Source organism: Ascaphus truei, chromosome 20 (assembly GCF_040206685.1).
Source record: "Ascaphus truei isolate aAscTru1 chromosome 20, aAscTru1.hap1, whole genome shotgun sequence".
In the NCBI taxonomy this organism is placed as follows: domain Eukaryota; kingdom Metazoa; phylum Chordata; class Amphibia; order Anura; family Ascaphidae; genus Ascaphus; species Ascaphus truei.
This window is the reverse complement of record NC_134502.1, coordinates 20565208-20580933: the sequence shown is the minus strand read 5'-3', so window position 1 is coordinate 20580933 and position 15726 is coordinate 20565208.

Genomic DNA, 15726 nt, shown 5'->3' with positions numbered 1-15726 from the left:
GGAATCAGTGGGTGAAGACATCTAAAGGTAAGGAAAAATATTGAATGTATGTTATTTTTACTTCACAGTTTTTTCATTGTATTTTTATTGTGATATAATTTTTTTTATGCCCATTCATTGCCACTGTATTTATGTATGTCTCTTTATGGATATACATACAGTACATACAGGGACAAGCAATGGTTGTTTTGCCAAATGCTTGCTTTTCTGTATTTTAGATGTATTTTGGTAATTTGTTTATTATTTTTAATGCTATGTATTTTGTGTTTGATTTTGAATGCTGATATTTTTGGTGGTGTTTTAAATAGTTTATTTCTGGCTTTTGATTGGTGTTTGCTTTTTAATGTTGATTTATTTATTGACTTTCGATTTTGAATGATGCTGTTTATTTGGATATTTTTTTTATTTATTCATGGTTTTGTTTTGGTGTTTTATTTGTTTATTATGGCATTTATTTTGGATTGGATTAATTTATTGGTGGTAATTTTGTTCTGTTTACTTCTTTATTTGGTTTTATTTTGTGATTGTTTTGAATGCATTGGATCTTGTTTATGAATGTTTTTGTAGGTTGACCAATGACTGGCATAGTGTTAAATCATGCCTATTATATGGGCATGATGTACCCACTGTGCTATTCAATTGTTTTATTGACATTAGTAATGTGTTTTATTTTGCAATGTAATGTGTTTTATATGGGCCTGTTTTTTTTATTCCTTCTCCATTTCTTTCTATAGTGTTTCATCAAGCCCATATTACATGGGCATGAAGCACCCACTGTGCCATTGAATGGGTGAAGGGTGAGTATAGTGGGGCAGGGTGGGTTAACCCCTTAATTACTATAGCGGTTATTAACCACTAATGTGATTATGGGGTTAGGGGACATTAGATTGTATTTATTATGTATGCTTTCTGGCAACGGAGGACATGGACCTGCAGTATGCTGCTGAGGATGCCCTTCATATTGGCAGGGGTAAGTAGAACGGTTTTTATTTTCTTTATTTTTGCTTCATGTTTAATGTTGTGTTTAAAAATGGGCAATTAATCTATTGTCCATAACTGGAAAATAGTTATTTTGCCCATTACTGTATGTGTTTGGTGGGGGTGGGGGGAAGAATTGTATTTATTGAAATGTAGGCCATGTTTATTTTTTTTTAAATACAGGAATGGTACCACAGGACAGCGGGGAATCACGGGGACCACCCGAGGACCCACGGACACCCACGGGGACCACCTGAGGACCCATGGACACCTGTGAGGAAGAACCAGGGGCCCCACCGCTGTGGTGGCCCCAGGGACCCGTGGGGACCACCCGATGGGCCCAAGACACCCATGGAAACAAACCAAGGGTGCCCAGACACCCGTGGGAGTGACCTAGACAGCCCCAGACACCCACAGGGACCATCCGTGGACCCCATTGGGTCCCACGAACACCAACGGGGACCACCTGGAGGGCCACAGAGCCTAGTGGGTACCACCTAAGGGGACCCAGAAACCCATGGGCACACCCTGGGGTGCACTGTGGGGCCTGCGGACACCCGCGGTGACCCCCGTTGGCCTTTGGTATTAATCCTGTGTGTAGAAATATAAATAATATTTTTATGTCGGGGCACATGGGGTGGGTGGGTTGTGTATTATTGTTTATAATATTGTAATGGTTTTTGGTGGCCTGGGAGGTTGGTAGTAGGGCTGTTGTGTGCATAAGTGTTTATTGTGGGTAGTGTGGGTGGATAAAGGGGGTATTAGCCCCAAGGTTGGGTGTTTAGGCATACCGGGTGGGTAGCGGGTGGGGTTAACCCCTTCATTACCTTAGGGGTATTAACCACTAAGGTAATGAAGGGGTTATGTCCACCTGCAACCCCCCTACAAGGCCTAAACACCCACCAAGGGCCAAAAACCATCTTTACCCACCCCTGCTACCCACAATAAGCATGGCATGGGTGATTAACCCCTTCATTTCCTTAACGGATATCCGGTAATGAAGCTGCTTTAATGTAATTTGTATTAATAGTGTGTGGGAGCAGGGGGTCTCCTGAGCTGAACCGCTTTGATTTCAGCCTCGAGGACCCCCTGCTTCCCGAGTAACAGTCCCTGGTATTTTAATCACCCGGTTACGTCACGCGGACCCTTTAAAAATGGTGGCGTTACCGGCACCCAATGCCCCATACCAGGGCCTGTAACTCGGGAAGCAGGCGGTCCCTGAGCTGAACAGTTTTGATTTCAGCCTCATGGACCCCCTGATTCCCGAGTTACAGGCCCTGATATGAGGCATCAGGTGCCAGTACCACCGCCATTTTTAAAGCATCCGCATTAAATAACCAGGGGATTTAAATACCAGGCCCTGTAACTCGGGAAGCAGGGAGTCCCCGAGGCTGGAATCAAAGCGGTTCAGCTCATGAGACCCCCTGCTCCCTCACACTATTAATAAAAATTACATTAAAGCAGCTTAATTACCTTAGCGGATATCCGCTGCGGTAAGGACTTTAAACAAATATGTTATATGGGTTTTAATACTAGTGTAGATCAGCAGGGGGTCTCCAGAGCAGAACCACATTGATTTGAGGTCCGGGACCTCCTGCTTCCCGAAATACAGGCCCCGTTATGGGGTGCCGGTACTCCTCTGCTTTGTTTACATCCAACGGTCACGTGACCCACAGGATTTGAACATGGCAGGGATACCAGCACCCCATAATGGGGCCTGTGTCTCGGGAATCAGGGGGGTCCCCGGGCCTGAAATCAATGTGGTTCTGTTCCAGAGACCCTCTGCTACATTACTGTAATGTTTAAAACTAAATAAAACCCCAGCGATCTCCTGTGAGAGGCGCACAGTAAGAGTGACTGATTCAGCCTACAGTATCTCATTCTGTGCGCCTCTCACAGGCGATAGCGAGGTTTATATTAATTTTAAACATTACAGTAATGTAGCAGGGGGTCTCCGGAGCTGAACCGCATTGATTTGAGGTATGGGGACCCCCTTCTTCCCGAGATACAGGCCCTGTTATGGAGTGCCGGTATCTCCTATACATGTAAATGTTTTGCGTCACGTGAACGTGGGAATAAAAGGCATAGGAGATACCCAAAACGGGGCCTTTAACTCAGGAAGCTGGGGTTTTCCCTGGACCTGAAATCAATGATTTTCAGCTCTGGAGACCCCCTGCTCATCTACACAATTATTAAAATTGAAATGAAAAACAAAACATTTCCAGCGAGATTTGCGCAGGGAGAGACGTCTCTCTCTCTCTGCAGCAGATAGAACTCGCTGGGAAAGCCTTTTTCAGAGAGCCAATCCTCACATCGCCGGCTACTCGCCATTTTTGCAAATGCTGCTATCACTGGTATTCGGCCCTTTCTGCATACCATGATAGCAACGCTGCCAAAAACGTTGATTAAAAAAAATTACGATTTTTTCCCCGTCACTTATTGCACAGGCGCCTCTCTCTCTCTCTCTCTCTCTCTCTCTCTCTCTCTCTCTCTCTCTCTCTCTCTCTCGTTCTCTCGCTCTCACTCTCTCTCTTGCTCTCTCTCTCGCTCTCTCTCTCTCCCTCAGGACAAATCTTGGGACAAATAATGGCCATAAGATGTACATTGCTCTAATTTTTTTAAATCCATTTGACAATAATCAGAAGTGTGAATAAATGTTACATTCATTGTGAATTTGAATGTTTTCAAATAATTTGTCTCCCGAATTAAGGAACTTCACCCTCCACCCCAATATACGCCCATCCCTCCATCTTCATGTCATGCCTGAAATCTCACATCCTCAGTAAGGCACATGGTTAGTTGAAGCCTGAGACTATTCCTCACCCTCCTAATGCAGTGATCTGTCCCCTCAAATATTTTCTCTACTGCACTGACTCTGATTCTATTCTGTAAGTCCCACATTTTTCCATTTAGATAGTAAGCTCTGTGGCACAGGGATTCCCTCATTCCTTTGGGTAACTTCCTGTGTAACACTTTTGTGTAACTTGGTGTATTGTCTCCAAGTTCTGTCTCCATTCTTACTGTGTAAAGTGATGAGTACAATGGTGTAACTATATAAATAAGCGCATACATATGTAACAGGGTATGTCCAGCTGTACCTGTTTCTCCACACATAGTGTATCTGCAATGTAAACCCTTTTAAGATCCAGGCATTAGCAGGTTAATCTATGGGCCCTTGACCCCCCTTCCTGCTTCCCCAGAAAGTGAAGGAAGATAGGTGGTGCCTCATGGCCTGTGTACAGCCCTTTTTAGGTGGGTACAGTCTATGAGCCTGCCCCTTCCAGAAGTTTCTAGGGGCAGTAGCCTAAAGTTAGTGATCAGTTCCTCTGAGCTCCTCAGGGAGTGAGGAGGGAGAAGGGGATTCTGCCTCTGCACATCAGTGTGTGAAGAGGTGAGAGTGTCCATTCTGAACCATGGCTAGGGTGAAGGAGGATGAACAAGGTGGGAGCTGTGAGTCTTCCCCATGGCAGGATAAGCATGCTCATATTGGGCTGGCTAGTCTAATGACCACCTGGAGCAGAGCAGTAGAGAGAGAGAATGCACCATCTAGAAGTCCTGGGACGAGTGGATTATGACAAGCTGCTAAAAGAGCAAGAAAGATGTCTGTAATAAAGACCCTTCAAAGATACCTCTGCCTAAGGTGTCAGTTCCTGGGCTGGAGGGAGTGTGTAGTGTGTGTGTAGTGATGGGGGCTGACACCTACACTTCATAGGATCCATTACTGCTGGAGGCGCTGACACCATTGTGAAGAACCCAGAGTCCTGTGCGAGACAGTCCTGTCATGTCTCATAACATCAAGCAGACCACTCAGACCCCCTGTGAACAAACAGGTAGAGCACCACAACAGCGAGGTAATGCGCCCACTTCCACACACTGGTCCCTAAGTGAGGTTGGGGGGGGGGGGGGAAGACGTGTTACACATACAAACATACACATGTAGGATTAATTCATCCCATTGTCACACGTCATCATTTGCTATTCACCAGAAACCACTTCCTAATGAGTCTTTGTGGAATTCTCCATAATGTTCCAACTCCACAAAGACTCCCCTCCCTATTGTGAGCATGTATAAGAGGTCAGAGACGCAGCACAGGTTTAATACAGAGCTTATCCTGGGAAAGGCCGCACTGCAATGGGGGAGAGAAACCCTATTACCTACACATTCCTCTTCCTAAGAACATCCGTCTCTCAGTTCTGAACGTTTGCTGCTGAGAAATATTATTTCCAGGACTTGGAGAGAAATAAAACTCTATCTGGAAATGGAATAAAAGACCAATAGTAAGTAGAGTAAAGTCTTCTCTTTCACAGCTGGGGGGTAATTACACAGATACCAGTGAGTTTCAATGCTACATTCTGTAGCTGGTTCAGGGTTTATGAAAGATTTATAAATAATAGTAATTATTTTCTTTTTGCATCTATGTGAGTAGCACAGGAGAAATACTACCACAGCATGCAGGGAATTCAGAATCAGCTGAATAATAGTGTTATATTGAGGAAGCAAATGGGTTTTTTTTTGCACAGGTTATGCACCTTCTGTTACAGATGGGAATTATTCTCTTGGACATTAATTGCTACAAAACTAACACAAGATTAATTTGAAAAAGCGGCAGCAGATTTGCAGAAGTAAATAACCCTTTGCATTCAGAAGATCCCTTCTTATCTGTCACTGTTTTGCTCCAGTTTTGCATCTGGGGAACTTTGCGATGCCCCCGTGTTACACATTATTACTATAAAGAATATTGTAGTACAGTAAGCACTAACCTCAGCAATAACAACTAGTAAACCATCACATTACATTGTAGCAGAATAAATGACATTCTTTAAAAAGTGGCAGTAAGAAAACATTTGAGCATAAATAGTGTATTTGTAGTCAGGTTTAGAACATGTTCCCTAATTCAATGTTTACTTCATACCAAAAGGTATCATTGCTATAAGTACCCACAAGTCTTTTCCCAGCAAACAGTTATTAATGATCATTAACGTTATTAGCGATTTGGGAAATGATCCATAAATTAGGTGAGGTATAATTACACTAAATAAACGATTTCCAGCACCAATTTGTACACTGACCACTAACCACACTGTGTTTTGTTACCTTACTGGGTTTTTTTTCTTTGAATTAAGAAATATTGACATTTTAATTGAACCAAGCATTGTTCACCCAATCTTTGATGAGTAATACTTTTAGCTATACAGGACTATTTTCATTTCCTTACACTAATACCATGGCTCTGAGTAAATAAATATTGAATTCTGCTGTTACACTATGGATTTAGCTAGCTGGCCAACTTTGTCCAGATAAATTAATATTTAGGTACAGAGTGCATGTAATTAGGGGCTGTATATCTCCTTGATCTGAGAAGACATATTTTTGTTTTTTTATATCTCCTAACACAGAATATCAGAATATTAGAATATCAGAGAGCTATCAGAGTTTCCATAGGTGTCAGTGGCATCGCTGTTTTGTATTTAAAATAGACATGTTTAAATTAAAACATCTACAACTAAAGGGATTGAAAATCATAAAAACCCCTAAATGCAACTTACTGTACTTGTGAAATACTAGGACTGTACAAAAACCAACCAATGCCTTGTTACATTATTCCATAGATTGGTGCATGCAGTTCATGTTTCCATTGTCAGATTAGACCAAACTGTGTGATAATCCCTTTTCCCAGTTTGCTGTTGTACGTATGTAGCCAGTCTCATTGTTCTTAGAGATAAAACCCAATATATCCTTTTATAACTCAGAACATCACATAGTTACAATAGGATTCAAAGGCAGTCATGGAGCAGAATACACCAACGCCGTTATTCGAACATTTCACATGTTGTATACCTCGGATTACCCATGTCATGGCGCGTGATTCCTTCCAACCTTCCCGCCTTAAGACGCGAGTGCAGGAAGTGGCATTTTAGTGTTCTGCTTTTTAAACACCTGAAATTGACACAGTCGCACAGTACTATACACATTTCAATTAATTAATTTCTGCCACGGATATGAAACAGAATCCATGAAATTCAAACAAAGTAACCGCAATAAACACGTGTGCCTGGTGTGATTGGCCGTGTGAATGCAACGTGGAATACAGCAGCGCACACGAAAACGGCTCCGTTAAATGTTCGAATAACGTCAGCTGCATCTGTATCCCACACAATACCAACATACTCCAAAATATCTCACCACATGCCAACACATCCCAAAGTTTCCCAACATACCTCAATCTATGCCACCACATTCCAATATATCCCATCATACCTCAACATGTCCTACAACGTCCCACTATATCCCAACATATCCCACCATATCACAACATATCACAACATTTCCCAACATATCTCAAAATACACAAACATATGCCAACATATCTCAACACATCTCAACATATCCAACATACACCGACATATCCCAAAATACACAAACATATGCCAACATATCTCAACACATCCCATCGTATCCCAACATATCCCAACATATCCCAAAATATCACAACACACAGTATCCCAACATACTGTACATCAACATATACCAATTTATCCCAACATATCTCACCACATCCCAACATATCTCACCACATCCCAACATATCCAACACATCTCATCAGAGGAAACAATGGTGCTGGCTACATCTGTAAATCTCACTGCAGTTATCATTTCTATTTTAAGTTGAAGTTGAAACCGACATTATTTATTTAAATTGATAGTTTTTATTAGGACCCATGGACGAAAGGGAAGTTTTTCCCCAAGTACCTTATCAATTTGTTTTATTATTTCCCTACAAAATAATTGCACTATAGGGCAGTGCCACCATATGTTTGGGTGCATTACTTGTTCTACACTTCTGTCAAGAAGAAGGGAATATTTGGAATACACAAAAAGGGCAATTACCACTACAGCCTCATTTTCTGTAAGCGTTATACAGATATAGCCAGATTTACCCTCCCCGGAGCCGCGGGAAAAGGAAGGCGAGAGCCTCTGGCAGCCTCATTAACTCATTGATTTCCTACTGGCTGCCCACGGCGTGTCCCCCCATGACTGAGGATTTCTGCAGTCACTTCCCCCTGTCATTCTCTGGCCGTGGGGACAGTTACAGTGTATAAAACTGGGAGTGATATTTCCCCCTTATCTCAGGGACATTCTTCTTGTTGTAAGTATAATTCCCTTTCCAATTTCTCCTAATTAAAAAAGACAATCTGGGTTTTTTAATGTTAGTTACTGATGAAGGGAAATCTGTAATTTTCCAATCATCTGTACCGTGTTTCTCAGAGAGGTGATGGGGGTGAGATGGGAATCCTACTGGGGGTGAAGGTACATTTTGTGTATTTTTATGCTGCACCAACCATACAGTATATGGAGATATACTATAATATACAAGCATAATACAGGATTAATAGTGCAAATAGGGATGCATTAAGTGCATAATACATACAGTACAAGGCAATATTAGGGGGACAGAAGTCTATGCTTCGAAGAGATGACACAATGACTATTACACTTTAGATGTTGATGTGCAAGTCTTGGTTATATTAATGTGCTATGGACATGATTGTAAAGGTGACTTTTTAGACTGGCCTTGAAGTTGAATTCCTAACCAGCCAGTTTACATTATTTCTTATCATTTATAGCAACGTCCTTTTCCCATCATCTGCACAATGTTTCTCAGAGAGGTGTGAAATAATTATGGACAGGAAGGCTATAGAGAAGAGAAAGGGTCTGGGGTCACTGGTCATCCATTTTGTCTCACCTGTTTTGTGTGTATACGTGATAAGTGTTTTTTGGTCATTCTGTGTACACGATGGAATGTGTGGTTGGGCAAGGTTTGCTCTGGGATTATTCCAGGTAAATCACGTGCTTCCTGGGAATAGAAACCAAAATTAGGGAAAAACAACTATTATGGGATAGCTGCAATGTGCAATGTGGAGCTTGTGGATTGAGTGAAGTGATAATATAGTCATATAAGATAAGGGTTGTATGCAATGTATAAATACTGAGACTGGGATAAGCCCCACCTCAGATCATGCTGAAGCTGCTTGCTGACGTGTCATCTCCTTGTGCACTCGTAAATAAAGATTCCTCGATACTCACTGAACCTGCCTGCAGTTACTGGTACCCCAGGGGTACCCCAGAAAAGGTTGCTGTCACAGAGGTGATGGGGGTTAGGTGGGAAACTTTCTGGGGGTGAAGGTACTTTTTGTGTATTTTTATGCAGAAGCAACCATATATGCAGAGATACTATGTTGTACAAGACATTATAAAGGGATAATAGTGGAAATAGAGATACATAATGTGCATAATACATACAGTACAAGGAAATATTAGAATTATGCTTCGATGAGATGACTCAATTGCAATTACTCTTTAGCAATTAAATCTTGATGTACAAGTCTTGGTTATATTAATGCGCTATGGAAATGATTCAAAATAAAGGTGACTTTTTAGGCTGGTCTTGAAGTTGGATTCCAAATTAGACGGTTTACATTATCTTTTATAGCCACGTGTTTAATAGATATGGGGATTTTGTGTCTTAATTATTTTATGTGCCTCAAAAAACACTTTCTTCTTGCAGCACGAGAACTGATATTTAATATGAAGATCTCCTTTTCCACTAACATGCCACAATGCTCCGGGAGAATCAGACCACCGTTACAGAATTTTTGCTTCTGGGATTTCCAGCCATTCACAACTTCAAGATCTTACTCTTCCTTGTCTTCCTTCTGATATACATTGTCACCTTAGCTGGAAATTTCCTGATCATTGTCTTGGTGTCAACCAGTCGCCAGCTCCATACCCCCATGTACCTCTTTCTCAGTCATCTGTCCCTGTCTGACATCTTGCTAACCACAGATATTGTGCCTAACATGCTATATGTAATAATGGCAGAAGGGGCCATTATCTCTCTCGTTGACTGCATCACTCAATATTTCTTCTTTGCTGTCTCATTAGGTACTGAATGTTTCCTCCTTACAGTGATGTCCTATGATAGATACCAGGCCATCTGCAACCCACTGCGGTACTTTGCTATTATGGACTTTAGGTTTTGCTGCCAAATGGTTTTCTGGTCTTGGTTCATAGCTTTTATAGCATCACTAAGTATGGTCATTTTGATGTGTTCATTTCAATTATGTAACCCTAATGTCATTGACCATTTCTTCTGTGATCTTGACCCTCTCTTAGAACATTTTTGCTCAGACAGCTTCTTTGTGGATACAGTACTCTTTTTTCTAGGCATTTCTTTCTTTATCTTCCCATTCATCTTCATCGTTGTGACTTATATCTGTATATCCCTCACCATCCTCAGGATCTCCTCCACCACTGGGAGACAGAAAGCCTTCTCCACCTGCAGCTCTCACCTGGCTGTTGTGTGCACATATTATGGGACACTGATTGCTAAATATGTGGTTCCATCCAAAGGACAGTCATTGAAAGTAAAGAAAATCACTTCTCTTCTGTACACAGCGGCCACCCCATTATTCAATCCCATCATCTATACTCTGAGGAACAAGGAGATCCAGGCAGCTCTGTGTAAATGTATCAGTATAAGGGTACAAACATATTTTGATTAGCATGAGATAAACTACAATAGTAGATTTAAAAGATGTCTTATAAACTGTAGTTTTACTGTTACAATATATTGACATTAAGGGAACCATACATCATTCAAAGAATTTCAACACTTTTATTTCCATGTTGCATTAGTGATAGATTTGGGCAGTGATTATATGGAGCTATAGAACTGATACTGCAGTATAACAATTAATACAATTAGAAGCTAATAGATACAGCTTGAAAACATTCAGCAAACTTTCTTAATAGTACACAAAAAGTACACAGATAGAGCCCTAATACTCATTAGTAATGATAAATTAGTACACAGATTGATACCTTAGAAATCGATAATATATTCCAATGTCTCTGAGGAAGCTGTATATCAAGTCCTCTATATCAAGAACATCATGAAAACCCTAATTGTATTCATAAAGACCTGTGGGTGCAGATATGTAACAAATCTTTTATTCTGTATAAATCAGGATTCTTCGTGTAATAATAGGATGCTAATTTTATCAAACTTTTGTTTATAATATTTGCAGGATTATAATTCCCCCTCACACCTTCTTCACTCACAAACACACTGGGACCCAGGCCCTGGGTGAAACATGGGCACGGCCATTCTCAATCGAGCTTAGACCAAAGCCCTGTGTGAGTAATTGGCCCGGCCATTCTCCATGAAGCTGGGACCCAGGCCCCCGGTGAGTCATGGGCCCGGCCATTCTCCAACGAGCTGGGACCCAGGCCCTACGTTAGTCATGGGTCCTGCCATTCTCCAACGAGCTGGTGACACAGGCCCTGGGTGAGTCATGGGCCCTGCCAATCCCCAACTAGCAGGGGACCAGGCCATGGCTTATTCCCTCTTCCATTCAACAAACTTCCTCCCATGACAACAGTTCACAGAGCCCTGGTAATGTCTGTAGTCCTGGACCCGGTTTTCTCCCTGACCGGTCTGCTCCTGTGTCAAATGTTAGTTTCCAATTAAGGTCATCAGACCCCTATCTCATTAAACACAATTTCTCCGATGCCACCCAGCCTGATAGACCTCCCTACACCCCTACACTCACTAAGGAGGTTAAACTAAAGCCTCACCATAAATCTGGAGGCAGATACTGTATAATCCAGGAGTACCATGGCCTTTGTATCATGGAGAGACTACATATGTACTGTAGCAAGATTTATATTCCCTGCTGTTGGGGAAATCTGCAGGAAAGTGACTGCAGCTTCCACCGGCAGCAGAGAATTAATAGTAAACGGGGTCACATCCAGAAGCACGGACCCCGACGTTGTTACAGACACTTGTACTTTCTCCTGAGCCGCAGCTTGTAATGCTATATTTAAGTGTGGAGTTAAAGGTGGACTTATTACATATATGTTATGACATACAGTACTGTATAAAACACAACATATAGAACTAATGTAATTGATTCATTGCTGGGACATTTAAATGGCTACCATGAGTCTCCATTTGCTGCTATGATGAGTAACAGAAATCCTGTCCCTGTGTCTTCCCACAGGTAATTTCAATGTGTAATCAGGTCAGTCTGCTGCCCTCCTGTTAAACGTCCCTGTCTCTGTCTGCTACAAGTGCTTACTGCATTACTTCTGCTAATTTCAACCTGTAATCCTCACACAACTCTGCTCATTTCTGTTGTGCTGATTAACCCTGTCCCCTCTGTGCTGTGTAATTACAGCAGGTCGTGCAGTAAAAAAGTAAGCGGTTAGTTGGGACAGCTGGCGCAGAACAGGCTTGTAATTCAACATGTTCTGTAAGTGCCATTTTTAGGTGTGGAGTTATATCTTGATTACAATTGGAAATGGAACTACAAACTCTGTTCTCTCAACTCATCAGTCTACAGCAGGGGTGGGGCACCTTTTTTCTGCCAAGGGCCATTTAGATATTTATAACATCGTTCGCGGGCCATACAGACACACAGGCAGGCACACAGCAGGCATGTAGGCACACAGAACCCCGCCCCCCTACCTCTGGTAGTTGCTGCTGCTGCTGCTGGGGGGATCGTGTAGGGCGGAAGCTGGGGTAAGTGCGGGGGGAACTGCTGGAGAAGCATGGGGGAAGTGCGGAGAATGATGCGGGGACTGCTGCGGGGGGAGTGCGGGGGAAGTACGGTGACTGCTGGGGGATCGCTGGGGCTAGTACGGTGGCTGCTGGGGATCATGTAGGGCTGCCGGCGCCTCACACCACCTCCTCCCGATCGGGCGCGGCGGCCGTTTTTTTTTAAATTAGCGCAACCCCGGTTATAGCAGTTGCCTTAAAAGGGCCAGACCAAATGACTTCGAGGGCCTTATACGGCCCTCGGGCCTGACGTTCCCCACCCCTGGTCTACAGCATCTAATGATAGAAAGCCACATTCAGTACAGCTGTACCTCACTCACAGTGACCACCACTCTATACTACAGATGCAGTGGCCGTTATTTTAACAAATCTCGAAATGGAATTTTGGCATATGTCCGAGATCCTTGCGAGTTGTGCCGCGACAGACTAATGGCCCGCCAGAGTAACATAGCATGGGTCCTTGCTGTGTGAGTCCTACCGGGATCTGCTTTTATTTAATAGACATGCAGTAAGAGGCTGAATCAGTCACTCTAACTGCGCGCCTCTCACAGGCGATCGGTGGGTTTTTATTAAAATTCTAACATTACAGTAATGTAGCAGGGGGTCTCCGGAGCTGAACCGCATTGATTTCAGGTCCGAGGACCCCCTAATTCTCCAGATACATGCCCTGTTATGGGGTGCTGGTATAACCATGTTAAAATCCTGTGGGTCATACCGGCACCCCATACCGGGGCCTGTATCTCGGTAAGTAAGTGGTCCCGTGGCTGAAATCAATTTTGTTAAACTCAGGATACCCCCTGCTCCCTCACACTGGTATCAAACATCCCCCTCCCCAATAAAAAATCATTATCTTAGCAGATAGCTTCTAAGGTAATGAAGCTGCTTACATTTTATTTTTATTCATAGTGTTCGTGAGCAGGGGGTCTCCTGAGCTGAACAAAGTTTATTTCAGCCTCGGGGGAACCCCTACTTCCCAAGATACAGGCCCCGGTATAGGGTGCCGATATTTCCTCCATGTTAAAATCCACGTGGGATGTAAACAAAACAGAGGGGATACAGGCACCCCATATCGGGGCCTGTATCTCAGAAGGTAGGGTGTCCCCGAGGCTCAAAATAAACTTTGTTCAGCTTAGAAGACCCCCTGCTCACACAAAAAATAAATAAAAATATAAGCAACTTCATTACCTTAGCGGCCATGCAATGCCCACTAAGGCAATGAAGGGGTTAAGGCACAGTACTGTAGCAGATTACATTACAATATGTACTGTACTACCCACCCACTAATACACAACCAACCCCCTGTGTCCCCCCCATAAAACCATGATTTATTATTTTACACAGGATTAATACCCCAGGCTGATGGGGGTCCCCGGTGGTCCCAATGGGTTGTTCGCAGACCCCACAGTGCACTCCAGGGGGTACCCACATGTTTCTGGGGCTCTCCGAGTTGTCCCCGCTAGGCACCATGGGCCTCCAGGTGGTTCCCGTGGGTCACCGCGGGACCCAATGTGGTCCACGGGTGGTCCCATGGGTCCCTGGGGGTCCCTGGGTCATCCTCACAAGTGTCTGGGGCCCTCTGGTGGTCCCAGTGGGTCCGCGGGGCCCTCAAAGCTGTGGGGCCCTTGTTCTTTCCCGCAGGTGTCCCCCGTGAGTCCGCAGGTGGTACCTGTGGGCATCCGGGGGTCCTTGGATGGTTCCCACGGGGGTCTGGGGGCCCTCGGGTTGTTCCCGTGGGTGTCCGAGGGTCCTCAGGTGGTCTCATAGGTCCCCGCAGACCTAAGGTACCAACCCTGTATGTACAAAAAATAAAACATGTCCTATACTTATATAAATACACCCCCTCCTCCCCCCCCACCAATCACATACAGTACAGTAATGGGCAAAATAACTATTATCCAGCTATGGATAATAGATTATCTGCCCATTATTAAACACAACATTAGCCAGCATACATAAATCAAGTAAATAAATACAGTTCTACTTACCCCTGCAATAGGATGGCATCCTCGTCAGCTTACTGCAATATCCCTGTCCTCCGTTGCCAGAAAAATACAGAGCAAATAACATCTAATGGCCCCCAGCCCCTTAATCACCTTGGTGGTTAATAACCACTACAGTAATTAAGGGGTTAACCCACCCTGCTTTGATACCCACCCGGGAGTTCTAACCACCCACCCGACTATACCCACCCTGTACCCACATATTGTTATAGTAGTGCATGATACCCATATAATAATATGGGTATGATAAGCCACTATAGCACTCAATGGGCACCTAATCACAATACATTAATGCACAAAACACACAATAATAAAACATTAAAAAACATCAAAACACCACCATTCAATAAATAAAAACACTAGCCAGTTAATGCAATTAATAAAAGCACTAACCAGCTCAATAATTAATTAATTAAAGCATTATCCAATGAAATCAATTAATTAATAAAACAACAATGAATTAATTAAACCATTAACCAATCAAAGCAATTAATAAAACAACAATGAATTAATTAAACCAGTAACCAATCAAAGCAATTAATAAAACAGCAATTAATTAATTAAACTAGTAACCAATCAAAGCAATTAATAAAACAACAATGAATTAATAAACCAGTAATCAATCTAAAGCAATTAATTACACCAGTAACCAATCAAACCAATTCATTAATAAAACAACAAGGAAATAATTGTAACAGTAACCAACAAAGACATTAATTATTAAAAAATATTGGCAACACAACCATAAAAACATTAGCTAACACAACACATTATTAAAAATGAAATCAATCGCCAAATGTTTTTACAATAAAGCAGCAAAATGACAAACATTTACATCCACATAATAAACAAACATACAGTAGAAAAAATCACCATCAATACAAAGCAAGAAATTTAAACAACGTATTGGACTAATAATGTATTGATCGGTACCCTAAAGGGGTACTGATTAATATGTTATTAGTCAATGTACAAAGAAAAAATAAAAATACACATCCAATCGAAAAACCTGTAAAAAAAAACATTTCCATACATTCAATATATTACTTACCTTTAGAAGCGCTGGCCATCTGACTCCCGGGGAAACAGGAAGCTCATGTACCGTGAAGGCCTCAAATAGCATCCAAT